Source organism: Dromaius novaehollandiae, chromosome 2, assembly GCF_036370855.1.
Source record: "Dromaius novaehollandiae isolate bDroNov1 chromosome 2, bDroNov1.hap1, whole genome shotgun sequence".
Taxonomy (NCBI): domain Eukaryota; kingdom Metazoa; phylum Chordata; class Aves; order Casuariiformes; family Dromaiidae; genus Dromaius; species Dromaius novaehollandiae.
Genome location: NC_088099.1, coordinates 17756383 through 17781225, shown reverse-complemented (window position 1 = coordinate 17781225; position 24843 = coordinate 17756383). Strand labels below are relative to the sequence as shown.

General features: G+C 44.7%; 1 long non-coding RNA gene across 1 annotated transcript; it reads left to right on the top strand.

The window, feature by feature from the left end:
• The first annotated feature begins 1123 nt into the window (after positions 1–1123).
• LOC135327277 (uncharacterized) lies at positions 1124–21698 on the top strand. The gene is made up of 4 exons (XR_010387379.1): positions 1124–1185; positions 9569–9629; positions 16639–16719; positions 21372–21698. It is a non-coding gene; the product is annotated as an uncharacterized LOC135327277 (long non-coding RNA).
• Positions 21699–24843: the final 3145 nt, after the last annotated feature.

Genomic DNA, 24843 nt, shown 5'->3' with positions numbered 1-24843 from the left:
CCAGCTGGCCCAGGCGCCAGCTAGCAGCTCTGTAGATCTGCTTTACTGGGCCTGAAAGGGCAAACCTTCTCCTAGGGCCTAAGGAACAACTGTTTTTTTGTGCCTCCTTTTACGCACAGAGGTGGCTCTGTGGATGCTGGTTCAACTTTTGGCCCGAATGATCTACCTTTGCAGCCTTCCCACTTCATGCCTGTTCAGTCATCAGAGAATTTATGCAGCAGAAACAGAAACACCTGCCTTCAACTCCAACTGCTGCTGCTTGCACTCGCTGAGCCTCAGCACTCAGAGGTTTGCCTCCAGTTCAGGTACACGAAATTGTGCTCCACTTTCTATGCAAATCATGGCTGTGGGTCCTGCCTGTGCTGGACTGCCCATGCGCCAAGAAAAAAACAGAATTTAGACTAGCTTCAGCAATGCCTAAGACCCTTTTCCTGGGACTCTTCTACAGGAACTGAAGAATTCTGCATGCCTAGCATGGCTCACAGTCAATGCAGAAATAGTCTTCCCTCACCCTGTTCTCAAAATGACATAGCCAAGAATTCTCCAAACACACCCTTGGGCACCCCCAGGGTACAAAAAAGGCCACATGTAGGAGGGCCTGACCACAAAAAGGATGTTTGGCTTAGTAATTCATTATTTTAAGAACAAGGAAAGGAAGAAGATAGATACCATCTCCAAGTGACCCAGATGTGGAGAGGTCAGTCATTGTAGTCAGAGCGGGTTTGCCATAGTCTACCTTCATGCTCAGCAGTTCATTTCAGCACATGGTCTAGATTAAGCTCCATTCTCTTTCTTAAGCCATTAAACCATCATGAGCTCTTCAGTCTCTCAGCGGACTCATCTTGGAAAATCTTGCAATAGCTCCAATTTCTGCCAAATCATTCTGATCTTAACTTTCAACTTGTCTTTCAACCTGGAGTTTTGGCTTCCGTGTTGGTAGAAGGATAAAGGTCTTGTACAAAGGCCTCAGGAGACGTCTGTGTAGGCTCACTGATGTTGATCTGAAGCAAACACAAAGTTTGTGTGGGGGGTTGTGTGCATGTAAAACTCAGTGTACCAGTTCACCTCTGGGGCCACCCACAGACTCCAGCATTAATTATTTGCTCATATATTTTCCCCACAGTAAGAAACCTGTCTGCTGCAAGACAACAGAGGAAAAGAGGAGAAATGCAAGTGTGCTAAAAGGTAGAAAACCTGCTTATTGTATGTTTTATTAATGGCTGGAATTGTAGATTTCAACTGTGGGGAAAGCAGGAGGAAAGTATAAACTTCGGAGCTTGTCAACTTTACCATTCTGACAGATGTTCAATTTGTACTAAATCTGGCCCAAAACCAAGCTTGATTGCTTTCACAGGGCTGAGCAGATGCTCTGGGAATGACCTCTCTTAGTCGCTCTGCACTGTATGGCGATACTGGCATTCTCAGGAGTGGGATACAAATTCCTAATTCTGACATCAGTTTTATTTTTTTAGATGAAGGCAGTCTCGGTCACTTTGTAGTTCTCGAGCAGTCCAAGTGCCTCTCATGCCAGGATTACACACTGTGGCTGGCGAGAAGGCCATGGGAGGGAGTAAGCCACCCGGGTCTGCAGAGGCCAGCACTATCAGCTTGCTCCTGGGCCAGATGCATGCCTAGACCAGGCTTAGTCATCTGTGGTGGTGGGGGCGTGAGCTGTTGTCCGCTCACAAGAGCTCACACTCACAGAGACCAGCCTTGGCATGTGCGATGTGTCTTGTGGATGGTGGCTACTTTGGCAAACAGCCCGTTGGGTGCAGGCCAATGCTGGGCTCAGTTAAGGTACATTCACACCAGAGGGTGATAATTTTGGCACACTGACGGAGTTCAGGGAGCTAAGACAGGTAAATGAAAACTTTAGCAGTATATCCACAGCCATCCATGCCTATGGCAATGGAAGTACCGGGACGTGGGCTGCAGTCTGGAGCTCTGTGCGCAGATAGCTGTGCAAGGAGTACCCTCTGTTGCTCCTTTTCATGTGGCTATCCATCAGTCCTGCATCTTCACTGGAGGCACTGCACAGTTTATTTTAGTGCTCCCAAAATGTCCTTAAATTCATTAGCAGATGTACCATATTTTACAGACAGATCCTTTAAAAGACTACCTTTATTGTCTAGCAGGCTGTGTGTGCAGCCTGTTGAGTCCATGTTAAACAAACAGCCCTGGAGCAAGACAGAAGGGAATCAGAAATTAATAAAACCTTTTCCAGACTAAATGGTGAAATGCTGCATAGCGGGTATGTAATCTAATAAATACACCTGTTGAATGAAGGGGTAAGCAATGAGAAGGAAAAGAAATGCTGCCTGAGGCCACACCAGGCTGGCTGCCGGCTGCCATTCAAGCAGCACACAGAGGTGTGAGAGGTATATTTGTGTAGCAGAGAAGGGAATGAAAGGATCCATGAAAGACAGGCCCATGCCATTAGAGTGAGACTTGCATTAGCCTGAGTCTCCCTCCAAAGGCTGATCCCTTAAATTCATTCAAATAGTCTGAGCACAGGAAGATGCACAGGAAGATGCCAGCCCCAAGTACTCTAATGGCTGGTCAGCAATTAAGTGTGAAAATAAAAACATTGAATTTTTTTGTTAAAATATTGGCAAAGAAGCAGCAAACTAAGCTTCATGGACAAGTATTGGGTATGCAAGGTTTATCTTTCTTCAAATGCCTGCTAGCATCAGGTCCTGTAGTTGGGGACTCTGTAGCTAAGGAGTCCCTAGAAGACCAGTTTTGCCAGGCATGTTTTCATGGTATTGAATGTGTCCAAAGCAAATAGCATCCCTCACAAGGTACTGAGGAGTACTCATTTCAGCCTGTCACTACAAAACAGATAAGAATGTATAGACCATGCTGTATAAGGAATGAAAAAAATACTTTTGAATGTTTAAGGTCCCTGATGTTGTTTAGGACGTTGTCAGGATCTGTGAGAAGCTCATCATCTGGAGCATCTTCTCCAGAGAAATTTGCTATCACATGCATGTCCCATCTGGTCCTTTATCCTCCTGCTAGATCACATGTTCTCAACCCTTCTGCCATGACAATGTCACCAAGTCGAAGTCCCTCACACAGCAGAACACAGGCACTGAATAAAGAAGGTGCCTGGGCCCTACTGCTAATATGGCAGGGCATAGAGGATTAAACCGTATGCTTTGCCCCTGCACTTTTGCCTGTAAAGGAATATTCCTAAAGTGCTTTGAGCTCCCTGGATGAAAGGATCTGTTAGTAATAATACTTTATTACAGCAAAGCTACTGCTAAAGGTCTATTGGCCTTTCCTTTGTGATTATACACATTGGTGCTTACCACAGCATTACAGAGCACCTCCCCAGGCTGAGACTTGGCAGGCCATGTCCCAGTCCTGAGCCATCTGATTTTCTATTCATTTTCTGAAAGCTTGTGTTGGCCGATTTTAAGCCTGAAAAGTGAAGAAACAGAACAAAACCAATGATACCTGAACTGTAAAATCTGCACCCTAGTAATTTACAGTGAAATGACTGTCTGGATTAGAGTGACTATTGTTCTAGCAACACTCCACATCATCACTGAATAGGATGGAAAATAAATACAAGGACAGAAGAGATTTTTCTTTTATATGAAGATAAAGAAAATCATGGTGGCTTAAGCACCCCTTCTCATCTACAGCTATTCCCAGAGCAAGCATGAATCACATGGACAAGAGCACAGATAAATTTCATATAGACAAACTTGCATCTACCATGTCCTCATCCAACTGGTCTTTGCCAACCAGTCAGAGTTTGAAAGTGTGGTAGTTGTTCAGTGAGGTGACGAACAACCACATTTTAACTGTAAGGAATTAATTGATAAAAATGGCTTTAAAGAGCGAAAGGAGACATTTGATTGCTGGCGATACAACATTCTCTGCACAAACACTGTGAAGGAGATGCTTCTTGCATGCATCTGGTGGCATCTTTCTTCAGTGCTCTCTGTGGCGCAGGGCTCCTTGGTGGGACTAAATTCCTGAGGGGCACTGAAGATGCATTACTTCACGCTTCTGAAACAGGAGCCACTGGGAGCCGCTGGCCAGTCAGGCCACCAGCCTGCAGAGATTTGAAGCTGCAGGGCCTTTGGGACACCATCATAGCATTTCTGGGTCAAAATATTTATGGCTTTGACTAAAATGTCAGTGTTCAAACTTTTGGTGCAAGTGAAGATGTCAACAAATAAACAAACAAAAAGGTAGCCAAACCTCTTTTTTATCCTCAGAAAGAAGACAGGAGACAGAGGAAAAAAGACAGAACATGGAAGGAAAAAGAAATAAGAAAGAAGGATAAGAAACAATATATTGCCCCAAATTTACCATCAGCACATACTCATAGCGCAAACGCGCTGCTGGAGCTCACACTGGTGAGGGTTACCTGGCCAGATCACCAGGGTAGACCAGACATGGGTGAGTGCCACTGGGCATCAGCATGAGCACCTTGCTGCCATGCCTCCAGCCAGACAAGCCTTGCTGCCAGCAGTGTCAGAAGAACTTAAATTGCATATGGAGGATGAAGGTTTTTCTCATACAGGGCTCAGGCACATTCACAGGGTTGAAAAGTGTTGCCTGGTTCAGCTGCAGTGCCTGCTGCTCCTTTTCAGTGACCACTTCGCATTTTCAGACATATTCCAGATAACTGCAAATGCAGATGTGATGTTAGGATTAAATCTCTTGCTCACACTTTCTTTTCCTAAGCAACCTGACTTGGCAGTTTCTGTAAGGATGAGACAAGGACAGGGACTCGCACACAGTTGCATGTGACCCATCCGGTGGCCACAGCTAGTCATTCTGGCGCTTTGGCTCTCCTCTGAGCCAGTGCGTCAGACAGACCCGTTGGCTCTGGTCATCGTCTAGCAGCCTCTGCCCTGGTGTGAAGCCACACTGTGCAGGGGATGCAGGATGCTCCGCCTGGGCTCTGTGGCAATTACAGGCAATTAAACAGGAACCAAATAGGAAATGGAGAAATGATATTTTTACTGGAACCAGAATGGAACCTGATCGTAACTGTGTCCTATTTACTGACCTGACCTGGACAGCAATGGATATCCAGGGAAAATAAAGCAATTTTTTATGTTCAACATTTAAGAAAATAAAAGCGAGGGTGGAGGGCAGGCCTGGTCAGGGCCTGGACCTGCTCTGCACAGCGGCTGATCTCAGCTCAGCAGGCAGGACCGTACCACCCTTCCTCAGCCGTGCCGGAACGGCCTCTCCTCCAACTCAAACTGCTCACCCGCGCTAGTAATGACACATGATCATCCCTCCCTAATCTGCTCCTCAGACTTGCTGCCCACACCCTACCATCGGCACACCTGATACCTGGGAACACTCACCAGGCTTGTATGACTGGCTTTGGTTTCCTTCTGAAATTAGATTTCCTCTGGAGTACATTTGGGCAATTGAGTCTTGGTGCTGGAGAAAAACCAAGAGAATATCACAAGAGAGTTTTTTCAAACACAGCAATGTGAAAAATGGGATCTGTTTGTTAACCACATGAGCCAGAGGGAGCATCAGGCATGTGAGGGGACCAAACTGCAAGGTACATTCAATGATATTGCCTTCAGTGATATATTGCTTTTTTTTTTTCAATGGAAGAAATACAGAATAAGAATGATAAAGTATTGTAACAAATGTGTACTACTGTTGAAGTCCCAGCACAGATTTTATGATAACACAAGCTGTTCTGTACTCATGTTCAAACCTAAGACCATCATAGTAGTACTCCATGCAGCTACCTTCCAGGGCGCTTGCCTAGATTTGGTCATTGAAAACAGATTATTTAAACTAGTGTAGGGTTCAAGATGCTGCAATATTCTTGACTCCATCCTGAAAAGCCTGAGGTCAAAATTACACTGCAAGCAGAAAGCACATGAGACAAAGTTGCCACATCAGCAACCATCGTTCAGGATGCTATCAAAATACTAATGAAAAAAATCCAATTTCATTGTAGCATATTTCACTGCACAGTCCTTTGGGGGATGAACATTCACTACATTCTTGCAAGACAGGCTGCTCTTGGACTGTAATGTAGGAGGAGTGAAAGGAAAGCCTTAACTATTTCTTTTTAAAATCAATGATTCTTCAAGTTGTTGGCATAGTTGGAATAACTGAACAGATAATGGAGCAAATACGGTGAAAATAGCAAACCTAATGACTGGCAAGATCAAGGAAAACAAAGAAGGAAAATGAAATTGAAAACTGAAATTCAGTCTTCTCATGGAAATTCAGGAAAAAGTATCCAAGAGCTGACATGATCAGCATCAGAGCACTGGGCTTACTGCCTCTGCTGAAGCCAGGAGTTTAAAATCACTCTACCACCAGACTGCAGCTTGCAGCACAGTCATGCTGCCAGAATGTAAAGCCTCTGGCACAACTGGTAAAGCACAATATATCTGTGAAAAATGGAAATAACCCAAACAAACCAGTGCTGGTTCTAACTATAAAATTAAAATGAAATTTAAAGAATATGCTTGTCCTACCAGACAGTGAGCATCTGTGTTAAAGAATAGTGAATTGAAACTGTCTAGAAATGGCTGCTTAGCACAACTTATATAAAACTTGCTTAGCATGAGTGGCTAGATTTGCTGAAGCCTTAGGCCAAGCATGGGAAAAGTAACGAATCTTTACTTAGTTTAATAAAAAATAGTGCCTCAGAGCTCATTCAGGCTGGGAAGATAGGGGAGCCACACGCAGTCTGCGCACCTGTGTCACCAACTCCGAGAGGGAAGACGCCAAAACAATGGGGAAAAATAAGACCTTGGGAGACAACCGCCAGACCCAACAAAAACAGAGGTACGACCGTCATCAGAGACTGCAAAAAACAAGAATAAGGAGAAAAACAGCTTGCCTCAGAATGACGATGAGACCCAATGAGGAGCAGGAGACCCCAGACCAAAAAATTATTATTGGTCTAACTATCACGTGAGGGGTGGGAAATGTAAGTCGAAAAGACTATAATTACCCAGAATTTGTTTATGTTAGGGTCCCTCTTCGGAGGCACCCAGCTCGAGCTGTAATTACGGCACACGCGTGATTAAAATTATCTGATTTGTTTTGATTTGACTCTGAACTTTTCTGCGGGAACCTAGGGTCGAGCCCTGTTATGGTGGCCGACAGGCCTAACTTCCATAACAATCTGGGATGCTGCAGTGACACTTGGAATACAGGAATTTATGGCAGAACATGGACAGGAATTTCACCTGAAAAAAACAATGCCATTAGAGGCACTGGGCTTGTACTGAAGCTCCTAAAATGGCAGTAAAAATTCCTCAGTATGAAAAACCAAGCATGCATGGTGCTTAATTAAAATATTACCTTGAAATATCAAACTTCTTTTCTCCTTTTCATGAGTCCTCTCCAACAATGATGAAAAGCAACCAGGAAAAAAAAAACCCTAAGAAAAACAGGGTGACATGTGCTCTTATACATGTACCCAGACTCTACATTCTTCTGTAAAAAGCGAGGCAAAATTTCATCTAATCAAAAAAGGATGTAACTGGAAATGCTTCAGTCAGAAATTGAAAATAATAATAATGTTTTATACATATGTAAAATCAAAGTTGGACACGTTTTGCTTTGAAAGATCTGATGAGAATTTGGAACTTCTTAAGGCTTATGAAATCTCCCAAGAAGAGTGATCTGGACTTAGAAATGCTCCAAAAAGGATTAAGCTAATTCTTAGTTCATTTAGCAGATGAGCCACATTTCAGTTAGAAAGAAAACATATTAAATGACTGGGAATGTCATAAAAATGTTATGCTTCAGCTGTATTAACTGGCAGAAATTGTACTTGCAGTTCCAGTAAGCTATGTGAGTGTTGAAAGAATATTTTCGGGACTCCAATTTATCCTTTCACCACAGATGTCCAATATTACAGAGCAAATATCAGAAAATGTTACTTCAGATTTGTCAAATAAATTATTCAAGAGAAGCATGTTTGTTTGACAACTTGAAAACATCAGAGTATATTCTGCCAAATTACCATGCAAAAAAAAATGAATGGTCAAAAAAGAGATTCAATTTTAGGTTTTAACTCTCTTTTTTTGTTGTTTATTTCTGTTAAGATTAAAAACAACCTGAAGGAATAACCAAGCTCTATCTTTTTTATTTTATTTTTCATAGCCTGAACCAAACACACACAAAGCAACTAATTCCAAGACTAAATGAAGTAAAGTCTTGCTTAACTCCTGGGTACAAACCCCACAAGGGGCCCCAAATCCTGCCACCTTGCCTAGCAAGCCCGTACCAGCTTCGCTGTGGCTGTGCTTGCTGGTGACCCGCACAGGGAGGTACAAGCAGACCAGCGCTTCTGCACGTCTAAAGGGGGCTTTGCACAGAAGTACCTGCTCACAAATAATGCAAAGCTGCTTGAAAGATCTTCTCTTACACTCTCCATCTGGAAAAATAATCTCCATGGTTCATTTCAATAATTATTTTAGTAATAAACACAATTAAATTACACTAGAGCATCCAGGGAAGAAATAATACTCTGATAGGGGTATTTTTTAAACTAGAATCCACTTCTTAGTAACTCGTTTCTGGTCTGTGTTTCGCTGTTGTTACTCCATGCTCAGGCTGGAACTTGAAAGCATGTTTGTATCAAAGCACACCGCATTCCTTAGCGCACAGACCCCACTAAGCTCATTTCCTATCCAAATGCAGTGCTCAGTTTAAAAGTTAATTCCTCCCCTACAGAGGTTATGGGTTACAGTGATATTCCCTCCGTTAATGAGGGGGAATACTGCTGTGCTGGGAATATTTCCATGGCCAAATTAAATTCTTGAAGTGCACCCAGCATAGCCAAGAGCCCTGTTTTGCAGCCTTTCCTTACCTCTCTTTATGGGTCTGACCTCAGCAGAGCAGGCTCAAGCCCTTGGCAGGGAACAGGACACAAGGCTCAGCTCTGCCCTCAGACATATTTAACCAATTCTACATTTTCAAGGAGGCTGCTCAGGTACTACTGAAGGTTTCGTGGGCCTGCACTCTCTGTAGTCCATCAAAGTAGATATTGTGGGAGCCTTTTAGTTTAGTCTTTCTAGCCTTTTGGGTTTTTGCAGTCCTTGTGTTTTTCCAAGACCTCAAGAAAGCCTTTTCAGACTAACACCAAAAAACAAAAAGAAGACAGAAAATGCCAGGCATTCTTCTTTGGTTTGATCAAGTTTGATTACCCCTTAACATTCACTATAAAATATTAAAAAATTGACTATAAAAGAAAGTAAGGCTTTCTTAGCTGAGAGAAAGAACAAAAGTATACTTAGGAGAAGCAAGGAGTTCTATAAATAAATTAAATGATGCACACTTTGTTTGAGAGAGCTTTCAACACGGTACACAAATTAAACATTTCCTGAAATTCTGTTAGGCCTATGTAACAGGGTGGCATTGCGGGCTCTCAAAATGACCTTTCATATTTTAAAAAAATCTGTATATATAATGGAAAATCTGCCCCAATAAACATAAGGTACTTTGTTGACTGTGGTTGAAAACTGACTGTTGAAGTAATCTTGCACATGGACACAAAATGAGACCTTGTTTTATTTTTTTTTTTATTTTATTTCTTTAGCAAGGTCACGGGTTTACAGACATTGCATGGCGAAAATGGAAACTTGTACCTCATCAAACAAGTAAGTCGAATCAAGTATAGCTCTTTGGCGCACTAGCTGGCCAGCTCCGTCAAAGTTTTCACCAATGCATCTGCAGAGGAATAAGTGCTCTCATCTGAGGACTTTGGGTGTAACATGACAGTATCGTTGGACTTACCTTAATGAGAGTTTGCGGAGGAGCTGCCGCCCACCAGCACCCTCACCTCTCTCAGTCCTTGGGCAGTACAGCCATTGACCTTAACTCCTTCAAAATTTTTGGCACTCATACTACATATGCTAAAGAAATGTTTGCTCTTTTTGACTGTCCCAACTTCAGATTCTTTTCTTGCTGGAGATGGAGGAAGATTTGTGTGTGCAGGAAACCATTCCTCCTCCGAAGCCCCGCCTTCAACTGGCTAATCCAGCCCTTCTCCGCTTGCTAATATAACAACCTGGGAGTCACAACCACAAGAGAAGGGCACCTTGCCTGACACCCTCCAAACACTGCTTCACCCCAAAATGCAGAGACTCCTTACCAAAAGTCTTATTTTTCTAAATTTACAGTATTTAGTCCTTAGCCTGGGAAGTACATGGTCCTTATTTATTCCCTCTTTCTAGAGATGTTTTCTGACAGTGTCTGTGCTGTTTCTTATGTTTTGTAAAATCTACTACATTTGAAGTCATTTCTTTCTCCTGGTGCCTATGGTGGTGCTTCCCTTTCTCTCCTAATCCCCCCAGCTCCCTTGCATCGTTTTGGGGAAGGAATGACAAGCACAGCCCCCACTGCTTCTGACCTCTTGCTCTGCCCTTTGCCCCGTGAGTGCAGCTCTGACCCACCACGGGATGCAGGTGCCAGCATATCCAAAGCGCATCCGCAGCCCTCCTGACCTCCCGCACAGCGTGCTCTCAGGATGGAGCAGGGTGTTGTGCAAAGCCACCCTATGGTTAGTCCTCAGTTTATGACTGGTTTTCCTCCCTGCGTGCTGGTGCCTCTGTCTTTGAATGGGTATAATTAATCTGATCACCTTTGCAAAACACATTGGCGTCTGCCAATGAAAAACATTGCAGGGAACTGAGGAAGAATCACTGTTCATGTACTTGCAGTGGGTGCAGAAGGTACTCTCTGAAGCAGGTTTATGTTCTGCGCCCTCTGAGGTCAGGGCTGGTGTCCTTCTGTGGCAGTAACAACGTCCACTCAACAGGATCCACAATCCAATTAGCGATTTTATTAAGTTACAGACACAGAAAAGCTTAGAACAGAAACTGGTTAGATCAAACACTACTTGCTTAGCACATCACCGTGGAAACTCCCCTTTCTGCATCTGCTCATTTACGATGATGATGGGATCTGTAATAAACTTTGGAATAGATACATAGACAGAGCCAAGTCAAAACGTATTACAGAAAATGGACATCTTAACTGGCAGCAAGTCTGTCATTCCCTACCACAGGATATCACTGTTGTCTAGGCCCAGGATAAAAAAAGGATATGGCCTCCAGAACTAGCACATTTAAGCAACTATATATGTGCAATCTGCAAAATCCCCAGACACTTGCTGTGTTCTCAAAACTCCGGAGACACCTCAGGAGATTTTTACTTTACAGTTCCCCAAGTGCCCAAAGTTTTCACACTCTCCAGAGGAGCTCAGTATGTGCTGACTGAGCAGGACAGTACTAGTGGTGGCAGGATAGAAGCACTTACCAGAAGAATATCTATTTGGAAAATACTAATAAAATCTAGTTCAGTACATCACAGTCATTCACTTAGTCTCCTTAGCTCTATGTATCGCTCCCAGGTAATTCTGAAAATGCCTCACTATCATGTGGAACTAGACAGGCTTTTTGCAGCCAGCCTGGTAGGAATCCACCGTTGTCTTGCTTCGTCAGGCCTCGTTTCAGAGGTGCTTGGCCAGGGCCCATGGTGCTGACCTGCCATGGCTATGCAAGGGCTGCGTGTTTTCTTCAGTGAAGGAAGTAAAATGGCAGCCCACTGCCAGTCTGAACAGCAGAGGCACGATGCCCCAGGAAACACTGGAGCCCTGTGACAGCACAAACTCACGTGAAGGTTTTCACGGGCAGAGTCAGCCCACGAAGAGAAAAAGTCTGTGATTAGCGAAATATAAAAACTGTTCATCTTCTCCCACTCTCAGCCTAAAAAAAGAAAACACACCTACTAAAATAAGGTCCTGATTTAAATCAGGTGACCTTAAATCTTTTTCAGAAGCAGGTGAGCAACAGCAAGCAACACCTAGCTGCTTTTTCTACCTAGAAATCCAAGCCCCAGTGCACGTAGCCTGAAAAGATTTTGTCGATCTTTGACATTATCTAGATGCAGGGAGAATATCAGTACTCAGGAAGGGCTGAAGAGCTGGCTCTTCTCATATTTGTGTAATGTAGGAGAGAACCCCACAAGAGACCCTCTGCAGTGCTTTTCTGCTCCAAGCTTCTTCTCTGCCAGGGGCTCTGAGCAAGCGAAAGGAGTGCCCCAGCACTGCCACGGCATGCTCTTCACTTTGCTTAGCACCTGTCCACAAAGCTATTCCACGTGGGAATGGAAACATTCCCATGTGGTTTATATCAGCTCAGTGGGGCTTAAGAGTTTTATCCTTTGCAGATAAACTTCAGTGATTAAGATCTCTCAGTCCCTCCTTTTCTAATGACTTCTAATGTTGGCATTACGGCCCTACCCAGGGATTCAGCGGCTAGGAGCAAGCCACCCAAACAGACCGCCCTGTTGGTAGGAGAGATGTGCATGTGGGGAGAAGGTAGCAGGTAGGCAGAGTGAAAACAAGCAGCTTTATTGCACACTGTAAAGCCAAGATCAGAACTGCCAGTTTCCGTCCAAGCCACATAAGCAGTAGGTTGAATGCCCTGAAACGTGGTTCCAGTGTACTGTGCTCCCTTATTTTAATAGATCTCTCCCCAAAGCCCAAATTTCAGTGTGTTTATACGGATGCACATGGTTCCGGGCAATGCTGCTCTTGGGACATATGCCCACATAGGCATGCAAACAAGGGTCTTCACAATCAAAGGAAAGCATTCACAATTCGTCCGTCTTCATTTTACTGTTTATAAATACCCAGAGAGGAATTAGGGGAAAACCACTGTGTGGTTTAAGCAGCCAGTCTTCCACCACAAAAGATGAATAGTGAATAGCTGAAGTGAATGATTCCCAGAAAACTCATAGTCTGAAAATTGTTTGTGTTATTCAGCAAATGCTTATGAATAATGAACAAGCAAACAGAAGTCAGAACATGACCAGAAGAGTCTGATCGGAGAGTTTATTCACAATTAGGTATTTGTCATATGCTAAATATACATGCGTGTTGGCAGGGTATTTATATACACCGTGCTCTTGTGCAAGTATAAACAGGTAAGAGCATTGAAATAAGTGTATCTTCTGTCAGATGATAATGAATAATAATGGGTGAACAGGAATTTTTTTTCAGGTGCTAACTGGAAAGAGGTGCTTGGGGCTGATATGAATTTTTCATTTTTAAATATATTCCAATTTCAAAATGAAAATATCAGTTTTAAATGAAACATCAAGATGCTTTCCAGATTTTCTCCCCCTTTTTTTTGTCAAATTAATTTCTCAAACTTGACCCAAATTGATTGCTCTAAAACTGCTGCAAATTTATCTATTAATCAAAAATATTTTCTGCTCAGCTCCATCCAAAACGTGTATAACACTTTCAAGAATTAGTGGGGGAAAGTGTGACTGGGACACAGAAATATTTAAACATCCAATGCAAATAAAATACAACTGTAATGGCCTCACTACAAGAGAAATGTCTTGGCATGTTTCCACCTGGAACCAGCTAGATGATTAACTGGCCACATGCACTAATTATTTGAGGTTGACGTTTACATCACCACTGTACAAACTGGGTGCAATTCTGCTCACAAAAAAACATTCAGCTGAATCCTGGAGACTAGATCTTCTATGCTTGGGAAAAACTGAAATAAGGTGCAGAAAAATGAGCCTTTGGGGTTTGCAAGCACAGGTCTGGTCAGAGCCAAAGAAGCCAACTCACTAACTGGGTGAAAGCCTGTGCTTGTGCCAGCTGCAGTAGCCTCCAGGGGGGTTTCCAAAGCAGGAATCACTTACACAGGGACCCAAGCATTTCTGTTCCTTTGGCAGTGCCTCTAACAATCTTCTCCCAGAAGACTGTTTAGTGCTGGTAGATCAGTGCAATGCAGAATCCAGCCAAATGCCTTTTTCTGATTGCGTTCTCTGCGGCTCTGCAACTGATTCTTGCACGAGTGATTTACAACATATGCTTACATAAAGTGGGTGAATTCTTCTCTGATTTGGCAAGAATTGGAAATAATTCCCCAGAAGTCAACATAAAACTTGCATTAACCAGGTAGTCTGGAAGAATACTGGTAAAACAGATGGCATTTAATCACTCCGTAATGATAATACACAGCGGTAACAGAAATGCAAGTGTTTCACAGAAACAGCCTCTGCACAAACACAAAGGAAAAGCTTTTTCCAACTCTCTGAAATCCAGAACCCAATTCTGCTTCAAGTCTGAGTGAATAAGGTACAAGTCTATGAAGGCCAGTAATGCTTCAGCAGTGTACACTTGTGGATAGAGCACCTTTGGGATCAGTGAGGGGAAAGCCACTGGACTAGGTAGATAATAATTTGCATATTTTTGACATCACTGGCCTAGTGCAGGGGAGTGCAAGTGAGTGAAAAACAATCAGATATTTGAGATCTGAATTAGTTACACCTGTGCATCCTGCAGCGATACCTGCTAACAGTAACGATAAAAACCAGCAGGTTTCCCATCAGAGCTAAAACAGATGTTTCCTGTACCATCTGGACCCTAATGCCTACTAGTTACTAAATGCCAAGTACTTATAAATGACCCAGAGGCTTAGCAGCTGAGAGGATGTGAAAGGTAGTGGTAATCTGCAGCAAAGGTGATGGTCATGTGTAAGTGACATTTTAAAATGCTCTGATGGCGATGGAGACAGTAAAAGCCCAATCTGAAATTGTGAACTGGCAGGTAGAAGGAATATCTTTTTGCTAGTAAATAGCAAAAATAATTACAAGCATCACTGCTAGAAAGTATTCTGTGAAACTGAGGGTGGTGTTTTTACAAACTTTTCCTGTAAGGCCTTTCTGAAAAAAATGAGCTTGTCAGCTGGTAACCAGGCCAGAAAAACATCTGTGCTGAAAGCTCCCATGCTTGGGGACATCCCTGCAGCAGAGTGCTTCACCTCTGCAGCGCTGCCTCCAGGAGCTCCGCCAGCTCCCTTGGTGCAGCACCACTGGAGGGAGCAGCCTGCGGCCCTGAGCCATGAGGAGTTCCCCTACGCGAGCAGGGACCCACTTCTCCTCTCTGTGTTTTTTCCCATATATGTCTTCAGGCAGCACCTAAATTTGCATGTCTCCCTTGGCTGAAAACAAACAGGCTTGCTTGTCATCCACATTTGGAGTTGAACCAGGCAAACCAGTAGCAGGTCTGAGCTCCTGCTGGAAAATACCTGCTAGTCAGGACAGACAGGTGACCCACGGTGGAGCCCAGGCAATCAGACTTTAGAGTTGCATCCAGCTGCTGTGGGTCCCATCTCCTTAACCTTTGACAAGGCCTAGATGAGGTGGCAAATAGGATACAGTCATACAGTGAGCCCAGCATGTCAGCTCTGTTCCTGTGGCAGATCATCCATCGTTTCTGGATTAAAAGTGAACTCCAGGGCTCTTCTGAGGCTACTCCAGCCAGTATATCCAGTGCCTTTCAGATCCATTTCCAGTCTGGCCTTCAGGCTACTTTGGAAAAAATGGGGATCTGTGTCTAGATGGACTGGTGTGATAATCGTATAGTCTGAAAGGAGTATATCAGACAACTGGCTGTTGTCAAGGTGGTGAACAGAGAGGTATGGCACATTTGCACCTCACTGCTATGGGTGTGCCTACTACAGAGTCAGAAATTATTGCTGGGCAATCTGGGTGTTAATGAGAAATGCCTCCACAACGGTTATACTGGGAGAACAGAGTGGGAAACAGCCACAGGTACTTGCTTCTCCATACACTGACAGGGAAAACTATGTTGAAGCTTAGCTGAAGTGTTGTTTGGTTTAATCACAATTTACAAACCCAGTTTAGGTCACAGGAGTGCTCAGGCGTTTTATGCAGTCTTGCTATTCACTGCCTCTTTTTATATATTCCAGTCTGCTATGGCTAAGCTTTATCTGTTCTCTGTTTACTATTTGTGCATGTTTTTTAAAACAGGGGGAAAAAACTGCCAAGAAAATTCTGGCACTTTTTCTGCATGTGACAGCCGTGCTATAAATAAAAGAAAATGCATGTTTTCTTTTTTCATATCTGCTTACAGCTGGCTTGTCCAGTGTATTTCAGGCAGCAAAATTAGATCAGTAGCAGCTTTGTCAAACATATATTTTTTTCTTAGAAAATCTTCTATTTCTTTCAGTGCCTGTCCAGCCAAGTTCCTATGAAAGGATGTTAAACTGAGATTTTCTGGTGCTCTTCAGCAGCTCCCATGCCTCTGGGAAATGGGAAAGATTTCTTGTTCATATATTAATACATCATTTCATGAAACAATGCTAATAAGGATGAATGGAAAAAAAGATTAGAGGTCAACTGAAAGCTTTTATAACTGTTTGTTTAAACCTGTAATAATGGGGAAACATTTTCCTAATATGAAATGTGCATGAAGGCTGTTTTTGTGGCGTATCTACCCACTAGATGGTGCTAGAAAATAAAGTAACTGCCCTGAGAGTGGCACCTGCAAACAGTTCCCTTTGTTAGGGATGAGCCACTGCTGGCTGCAGTGGCAATGTTCACCCAGTCACAGCACAGCTGGGGTTGGGGGCACCTCTGGAGTTCGTCTGGTCCAACCTCCCGGCTCAGTCAGCGTCAGCTTGAGCTGGTCGCCCAGGACTGTGTCCAGTTGGGTTTTGAATGCCTATGAGGATGGAGACTGCACAACCTCTCTGTGCAGCCTGGTCCAGTGTGCACCACCCTCACAGTCCAAAAGTGTTTTCTTCTGTTCAGGTGGAATTTCCTGTGTTTCAGTTTGTGCCCGTTGCCTCTCATCCTGTCACTGGGCAGCACTGGGAAGAGTCTGGCCCCATCCTCTCTACACCCTCGCATCAGGTATTTATACAGATTGATAAGATCCTCCTGAGCCCTCTCTTCTCTAAGCTAAGCAGTCCCAGCTCTCTCAGTCTCTCCTCATACGAGAGATGATCCAATCCCTTTATCATCTTTGTGGCCCTTCCCTGAACTCACTCCAGTATGTCCATGTCTCTCTTGTACTCAGAAGACCAGTACTGGACCCAGCACTCCCGATGTGTCTCACTAGAGTTGAGTAGAGGGGAAAGATCACCTCCCTCAACTTGCTGGCAACACTTCTCCTAATGCAGCCCAGGATACCGCTGGCCTTCTTAGCCCTGAGGGTACATTGCTGGCTCCTGTTCAACCTGTGGTCCACCAGGACCGCCCAGACTTTTCTGCAGAGCTGATTTCCAGTTAGTGGCCCCCCAGCCTGCACTGGTACATGGAGTTATTCCTCCCCAGGTGCAGGACTTCGCATTTCTCTTTGTTATACATCACATGTTCCTGTGATGCACAACTTTGCAATGTGCAAAGTGTGTGGTTTAAAATTAGTTTGAATCCAGCATACTTTCTAACCTGATTTTAGTTGAATTTGACCTACTTGGTGTATAGATGTGCCCTAAAAGAGATGTGTTAGTTCAGGCCAGGTGTCATCAGTTTTTTGCTACGTGAACACATTCCCCTAGCAGTAAACACTAGGGTAGCTACTACAGTATGAGACATAGATGCGAAGTTCAGACTCCTCACCTGTAGCAAAGCTGCTCCACACTCAGCCAAGGAGTACTTTGAACCCCCCTGCTTTTGCCCCAGAGTTACATGGGCAACAGCTAATGCAGCTGCACACTCATAGGGCAGATCAGGGATAGCCAAAGTGTCCTGTAGGTCAGCAGCCAGAGAAACAGAAATTCCCTTCACTCAAGCCAGACGAGTTTTTGAACACCTCCTCAAAGAGAAACTCCTGCAGCTGCCAAGGCACTTCTTTGCAGACATCACACTGATCGCCCTGCCTTTCAAAGGTACCCCTGCCCCTTGCCAAGGGGTGCTTGAAGATGTGCACTCCAGCAGGAGCCGTCTCCATGGGGACTTCAGCCTCACTTCTCACACGTGTGCTTTGCATCCTGACAAGCTGACCCTCGCAGAGATTTCTTGGGTTTCTGATAACTTGATTTTTGTTTCTGTGAGGGTGTTTAATCAGTTAAGTTAAGGACCAAGAGATTTGGCAGAGAGTGAAGGACACACTTTGTATGAAGGTCAATATTCATTTTCTTTATTAGATCTGCTGCCTTAACCGAGAGTTCTGTCATGAGGAACTGGGAAATGGCAGCACATGAATAAAAGACGTTGGATCATCTCTCCAGTTAGGGTCTGGTTACTCAGTCGCCTTAGCTCAGCAAAACTCCATGTTAGAGCCCAAGGGGCAGCCTGACACCAAACCTCCAGCCACTTGCCCAGCTGCCTCCTGGGTGCAAACACCAGCTCAGGAGGCCAGAACAGAGCTGGCTGAAAACTAGCTACTGTTTTTGTTGTCTAATTTTGACCAGGATCAGTTCCCTGATGTATCTCAGCATGCGGCTGTACAAGTACAGAGGGTCCGATACTCCTCAGCACCTCCCTGCACGCTCCTCAGCTCAGTTTCAGTGAGTGACAGGGTGCGAGTTACCAGATGGACTGCCCAAGAGAAAATCTTTATAACTGCATATCTGGAAACCACCACATCTTTTTCTAGGTATTTTCACCATACAGGTCTGTGTTTTGTTCGGGGTATACCTACACAGAATTCCCCTTAAATATGCTTCCTTTCCACCATTCCTGGTCCAAGAAAATCAGATGCAGCCATATGAAGAATGTGGGTGATACAAGTCATTTCTGCAGCTGCCCAGAGACTAAGTAACTGAGACTAAGACAAGCCATGTCCAGCAGAAAATCTCTTTGACAAACAGAGATCAGTAATGTACCAAAGCCTAGGAGGATCACACACCGGGTTGGGAGAAGGGGACATCTTCCTCCCGAGCAGGGCTACCGAGACTGTGGATGGGACCTGTGAGGGGAAAGGGACTGACCAGGTTAAAGGTGTTAGGCACTGTGACACTTTCTCTCATATTTCCAGAAAATTGTTTCAGTTCATTTGAAAAGTTTGATCTTTGTGAAAAAATACATTTAATACAAAGCAATCCCTATTTATGTTTAGTTAACATAGGACACTGTTTTCTCATGGGTAGCAATGCAAGTACAGTGGAAACTCCCATTTCTAAGTGTTTCTTACCTAAATGCAGTTTTCATTTTTTCCTTCAGTATTTTTAATGAATTGCAAAAATGAATCACTCTTCCTAATGACATGACAAGCCAGATTCAGATCCACACCTTAACTCAGAATCACTCTCTCTGATGAAATAGAATTTCTCTAATTTTACATGAGTGACAGCGATATCAGCTTCTTGCCCTGTTTTCCAGTGCTTTTCACATTCTGCAAAGAGTGTTCAGATATAGAATAAAATACTGTCAAGTAGTCACTGTTTCCCACCAGTTAGAGTCTTTTATACCTTTCTTTTATACCTTTCTTTTGATCTTTTTATGCAGGAAAATGAGAGACACAGAGTGTAAGAAAGGGTGTAAGTGATAAATCTGGCCCTTAAAGCCACAATCTTGTGTAGTCTGGAAAAACTTTCTGAGTAGAAAGCAGGGCTACAAGTCATAACTATTTCTTGCAGCGGTCACATGAAGGCCAGCTAAGGTCAGGTCGTCTGCAGTAAGCAGATATTTCCATGCTGGAGCACTGGGTAATGCGGTCCTGGCACGTGTCTGTTCCAAACACATGTCCAATATTTGGTATTACAAATCATTTATTAAAGCTCAGCCAATCATAATAGCAAATTTGTATGCATGTGAAGATCTCTCTATTTTGCCAAAAGTAGCCCATGCATGAAAAATATTACATAAACTTTCTGAACGTATATCAAAATAAATATTACAAATTACAGGAAATATGCTAAAATGACTCCCATTAAAGTTTCAGGATTTGTTTAGGATTACTCTGATGGTTATAAAAGTGTCTCCTCTCATATCCTTCAGCTGACAGAATAACTTTGCTGTGGTCATTTTCTCCCCTTTAAAACACGCCAGTTTATTCTTCTATCTAGCAGAACTCCCAAAGGCACAGCTCAAAGTCTAGACACCTGCACTTGTCTGGACTGGCTGAGCTCGTTCCCACCAGGTCAGAAACATCCTTGGTGCCAATTTTCCGGTGCTGATTGGCACTTCCCTCCATGCTACGCAAACCTGGCTCTTCAAGGCACCACCTCGCTCCAGACGTACCTGCAGTGGTCACAGTGTGTCTCCATGTTATGCCAGCACTTTAAAGGCAGGTGTCAACACTCTTCACAGAGCACAACAGTACCAGAACTTGAAATGCCACTGTATGTAGAAAAGAAGTGTGAAATCACATATTTGCTCCATTCAATGTCTGTCAACCTGCCCTTGCTACAGCCCTGCCTATCCTCACTTCACAGCGCAATAGTGACCTTCTTATCGTGACATTAAAGGAGACTTTGGGACAGTAATCAAGCCATCAGCCACGGGCAGTAGGATTTCCAGACAAGCAAGAGATCAGACAAAACTCATATCTACCCCACTACATGTGGCTATGAACCAGCTCTTCCCACCAGGGCTGCTCACTCTCCCTGTCAGCTGTCTTGGGCCCAAACGAGCTCCTGCTGTGCCATGACCAGGAGAGGCACAGCCTGGGCACTGTTGGCACTGTCGCACAAGCTCTGACCTCTGCAGCTACACGCACAGGGCCCGCATGCTGCAGCTCAGCCCATCTGCAAACACAGCTCTTCTAGGCGAGTGTGGACCCTTTGAGCCCCATGACACACAAGTTACATGGGCAGTATGGAGGGAAGCACAAGGGTTGTAAGCTGCAGTGTGCGCAAGGTCCTTCTTGAATCTGCCTTTTATTCTGCAGTACAGACATGAATGGGCTTCCCCTTGAAGGCTAAGACCCCTATGTTTAGCTGTGAGCTGAATCTCCTTCATAAAGCCTGACACTTTTCACTGTTTGTGGCAGTGTCCTTTGATTTCAAGGGGTTTGAGACCCAAGACTAAAGGAAAAGCCATGACATTCACAGGTTGAAACTTCATATACTACAAATAGCCATACCTCATTTAAAGTCAATGAAAAAGTGTTTGAAAATGTTAGATAAGTCCTAAGTCTACCCCAACATGAATACTTCGCTCAGTTCTGGTCAATCTGTGTCAAGTTGTGATGCAGAGAGAGAGAGATGAAAGATAGGAAATGAAAATGATTATAGAGGTGGAAAAAGAGAAATGGGAAAGATTAAAATTATACAAGTCAATGAAACTGAAAAGTTGCATTTTTAAGGATAACTTTTAAGTGAACAAAAGAAATGAACTTTTATATCACATTATCTCTGGCGCTCACTGCCTCATGATTTGATTGAGGCCAAGCATATATCAGATTTCCAAGAAGGCCTACATGTGGATAAATTAGATCCATATAAAGACATTTATCACTACGGTGTAAAAAATACAAACTTTTTTTTTAATACACAACTTTCATGAGTCAGTCAGTTTATTCCATAGCTGTGCATTACAGGACTTTTTGTACTTTCTATGAAGCACGAAATATTTGTCACTGAAATACTTCTGTGCTAATCCCATTGCCACTTTCTCAGGGAGAAAAAGGCAGAAGAAGAAAGCAGTGAAGAAACCTAGCCCCCAGTGCTGCAGAACTGATCAAACGGACCTTCTAGGGGCCGTTCCAGCGAGCTCCCACGGAAGATAGCCTTGAGGAACTGTAACTTGTCACGTCCCTTTGCCTCTAGGCTTGTGTGGGTGGGAAGCTACCATGGAAAAGTCCAGTGTGCCCAGAATAACTCAGCAAGGAGCCAGCATATGAAGTTTAAATAATTCACCCGAGGTCACACAGCAAATCAACAGAAAACTCATGGGCTCTGAGAGATTCCTATCTCATAGTCTGTTCGTTAGCCAACACTGCCTATTTCCTGCTCTGTAAATATATCTAATAAAAAGGAAGCATTCTGCTGAGCTGGGTGCTGTGTGGGGATCTTTCCCTATAAATACTATCAGATATGTCACTTATCTCTCTTGGCCCACTTCAGACAGCATATTAAATACTCCTACTCCTGGCCAACCATATATTTTCTGCGCCTCTCGTCCCTGCCCAGAACTTTCTCTCACATCTGAAAGAAAACCAGCCAAAGCCAAGCCATCCCCGTTACGACTGCAGCTCATTACTAGAAGATATGATCTCTCCTGCATCCTCCCTCTTATAAGGAACACAGCATGTGGGCCTGTGGTATAACGACAGTGAGTTATGCTGACATGTGGGAAATGCAAACCAGGAAGTTTTATATGCCGTGCTGATGGGATAGCTCTGGCCGGGCACAGCTAATGTGCTCACTGCGGGTGGAGGGGATGATGTGAGGCACAGGATTTTCCCCTTCCGCGCAGCCAAGTTGCTGTGCATAAGGCTAATCTGGATACACTGGTGCCAAACTGCAAAAGAAGTGCCAGGAATGAATATATAACGAATACATAAAAATAGCAACGCGTGCGGCTGAGGGATGTAATCGTCAGCCCCTGCCCGCTGAGCCGGGGACACGGCAGCTCCGCAATGCCAGACCAGACCTTGGCTGCCTGGCACCGTCCTGCCCCGCCGCGGTCACCCATGCGCGGTGCTTCCCGCCCCGCAAAAGGGAAGAGCGGCACCGCCGGCCCTAAGACACCGCGCGTGGGATGGGCAGGTCTGTCCCGGCCACCCAGGGCAGCAGCTGCCCATGGGGTCCCCGGCCCCACAGAAACGTGGGCGTCACTGGTCGTGTCTGCACCATGGGTCTCACAGGAGTGGGGCTGGTGGGCTGCAGCAGGGTCACATCGCGGGAAAGCTGGGGGATGACTATCCCAAAGTGTGAGATTTCTGGTCCTTTTTCTCCACCAGTCCCCACGGAGCTGAAACCACCTTTATGCACAGTGGTGTCACCAGATGAGGCTGGGTCCTGCCTGCCACCAGCTTGGGAGAGGTCTGTCCTGGGCACCTGGAAGTCCCAGGGCTGAAACCTTGCGTGGAGGGCCCTTACGCCTGTGACACAACGGGTTTTCGTGCTTTTAGGACTAAGCTAAACTTTAACTACTGAGGGTTGAAAGGAAACCTGCCCCGGTAGCTGTTTCTCTCTCAGCTGCCAGTTTCAGGACCTGGGGACCTTCCTTTGCTGCAGCTGGCGCTGCCGCGACCTGCAGCATCACCGCGCTAATCTAGGCCGGCAGTTCCCGAATTGCTCAGAGGAAGACCAGGCCTGTCCAGCCTCCCAGCTCCGGCCTTCCAGAGTGCGGGTGCACGGCTGATGTAGGCAGATCATTTCCAAAACACAGTTAATGTACTGCCATCTACCGACAGACGCTGTGCAGGGACGCAGCCCAGCTGCTTCTGGAAAGATGGAGCAGAGCAAGAGAGGAGGCTGAGTTTGTGCGGTGCTGAGCACCTACCTTCCCCGGCCGAGCCGAGAGGAAAGGAGCTTTCCCAGGAATAGGGTTGGTCTGGACTGTGCAGTTGTCACAGCCACCAAAGAGTAGCTGCCTCGCAGTACTTGGGGAAGGGAAGGCGGCTGCCGAGCCGGCGTGGCGGCGGGCAGCCAGCACCCACCTCAAACGCGTTAGCTGTTTCCATGGCTTGCTGCCCTGCTCACTTCAGAAGCAAAGAAAAACGTTGCCGGCATAAAAGAACAAAATCCCCTGATGACCCTAGAAAACATGGTTCTTGAATGCCGCACCGTCCAGCCCGCTGGCGGTGTCCGTGGTGTCCTCCGATGGACACAGCTGCTGGGCGCAGCTCCCTGGCCTGGCGCTGGGCGCCCCGTCACTGCCGCAGGGTGACCCGCCGGCTGCGGGGGGACCGAAACCCACCACCGTCTGCGAGGGAGCGGGGTGGGATCGCAGGCCAGGCCTGACCCCCAGTCCGGCTAAGGACGGGGAGTCCTGGGTCTGCGGATCTCGCAGCCACACCCTCCAAAACAGTTAGGTTTCATCTCCTCTTCAACAAACTCAGTCCATGTTTCACAGGTGATGATGCCTTTGCTCTGGGTTTGCAGACAGGAGGGATTTCTGCAGAGGCCAGACTGCTGATTCAGTGTGAAATCTGCTGGAAACTCTACGAAACACCAGCACCCAGGACGCGGGGGGACATGGGGAGTGGGAACGGCCTTCCCTCAGCTCCTGAAGTTAGCTTAGAGGTCACAAAGTGCTCGTTTTCTGGTATAAGCATGGGAATGGAGGGGTTATCTTCTAGCTTTGGTGTGTTTTAGGCACACTGACTTCACAGCAGCAGGCATATCTTGCAATTCTCACAACCAGACTACTTTTAATGCAAAGCAAAATTTGCATAAATATCTGCTGAGTCCAAGGGTTAGGGAGTCTAAAAAACCAAATTATTGCAAAATTTGGGGTAAATTACCATCTTTGCTGTTGCTATGACATAAATAGAGAAGTGGTGTTACTTAAAGAAGAAGTAAGGCTGTGTAAAGCATTTACTCAAAATATAAGGGGGAGGGGTATTAACTGTATTTAAATAACTAATTTCCCTATCATAGGATTTTCACTCAACAGTCAGTCAAAACAGCAAAACTTTTTCTGGTGTATATTTGATCAACAAATATCAAGTTTTATTTAGCTCCAAAAGAAATGAATTTGAGTTAGATTTTTTTAAGGTTTTTTTAATGAAAGCATTAGCTGTGTTTAGTTTTATAAATTGTTGTATATAAAAAAGACACACAATTATCCTATTAAGGCCAGTTCCCAAGCCCAGATTGCCTGGACAGTGAGCTCATCTATGCATAAAATGTCAATATGCTCTGCCCACAGGATTCAGCATGAAAACCTTTTGAGAGACTTGCATCCTCCCAGTGCCAGTTCATCACCGCCTCAATCGCAAACAAAAGTTTTAATGGGAAACATGATTTTCACTTGATCCTAAATATAAGTAAACCATTACTGCTCAAACTATGAAAAAACCTGACCACTTTCCCCCAAAACCCAGGAAATGTCAGTCTGAAAGATTCAGCATGTGTAAGTTTGTAACAACTTGCAGAGATTTAAGAGCTGCTTTTAAAATCGGCTGATAATGACAGACTT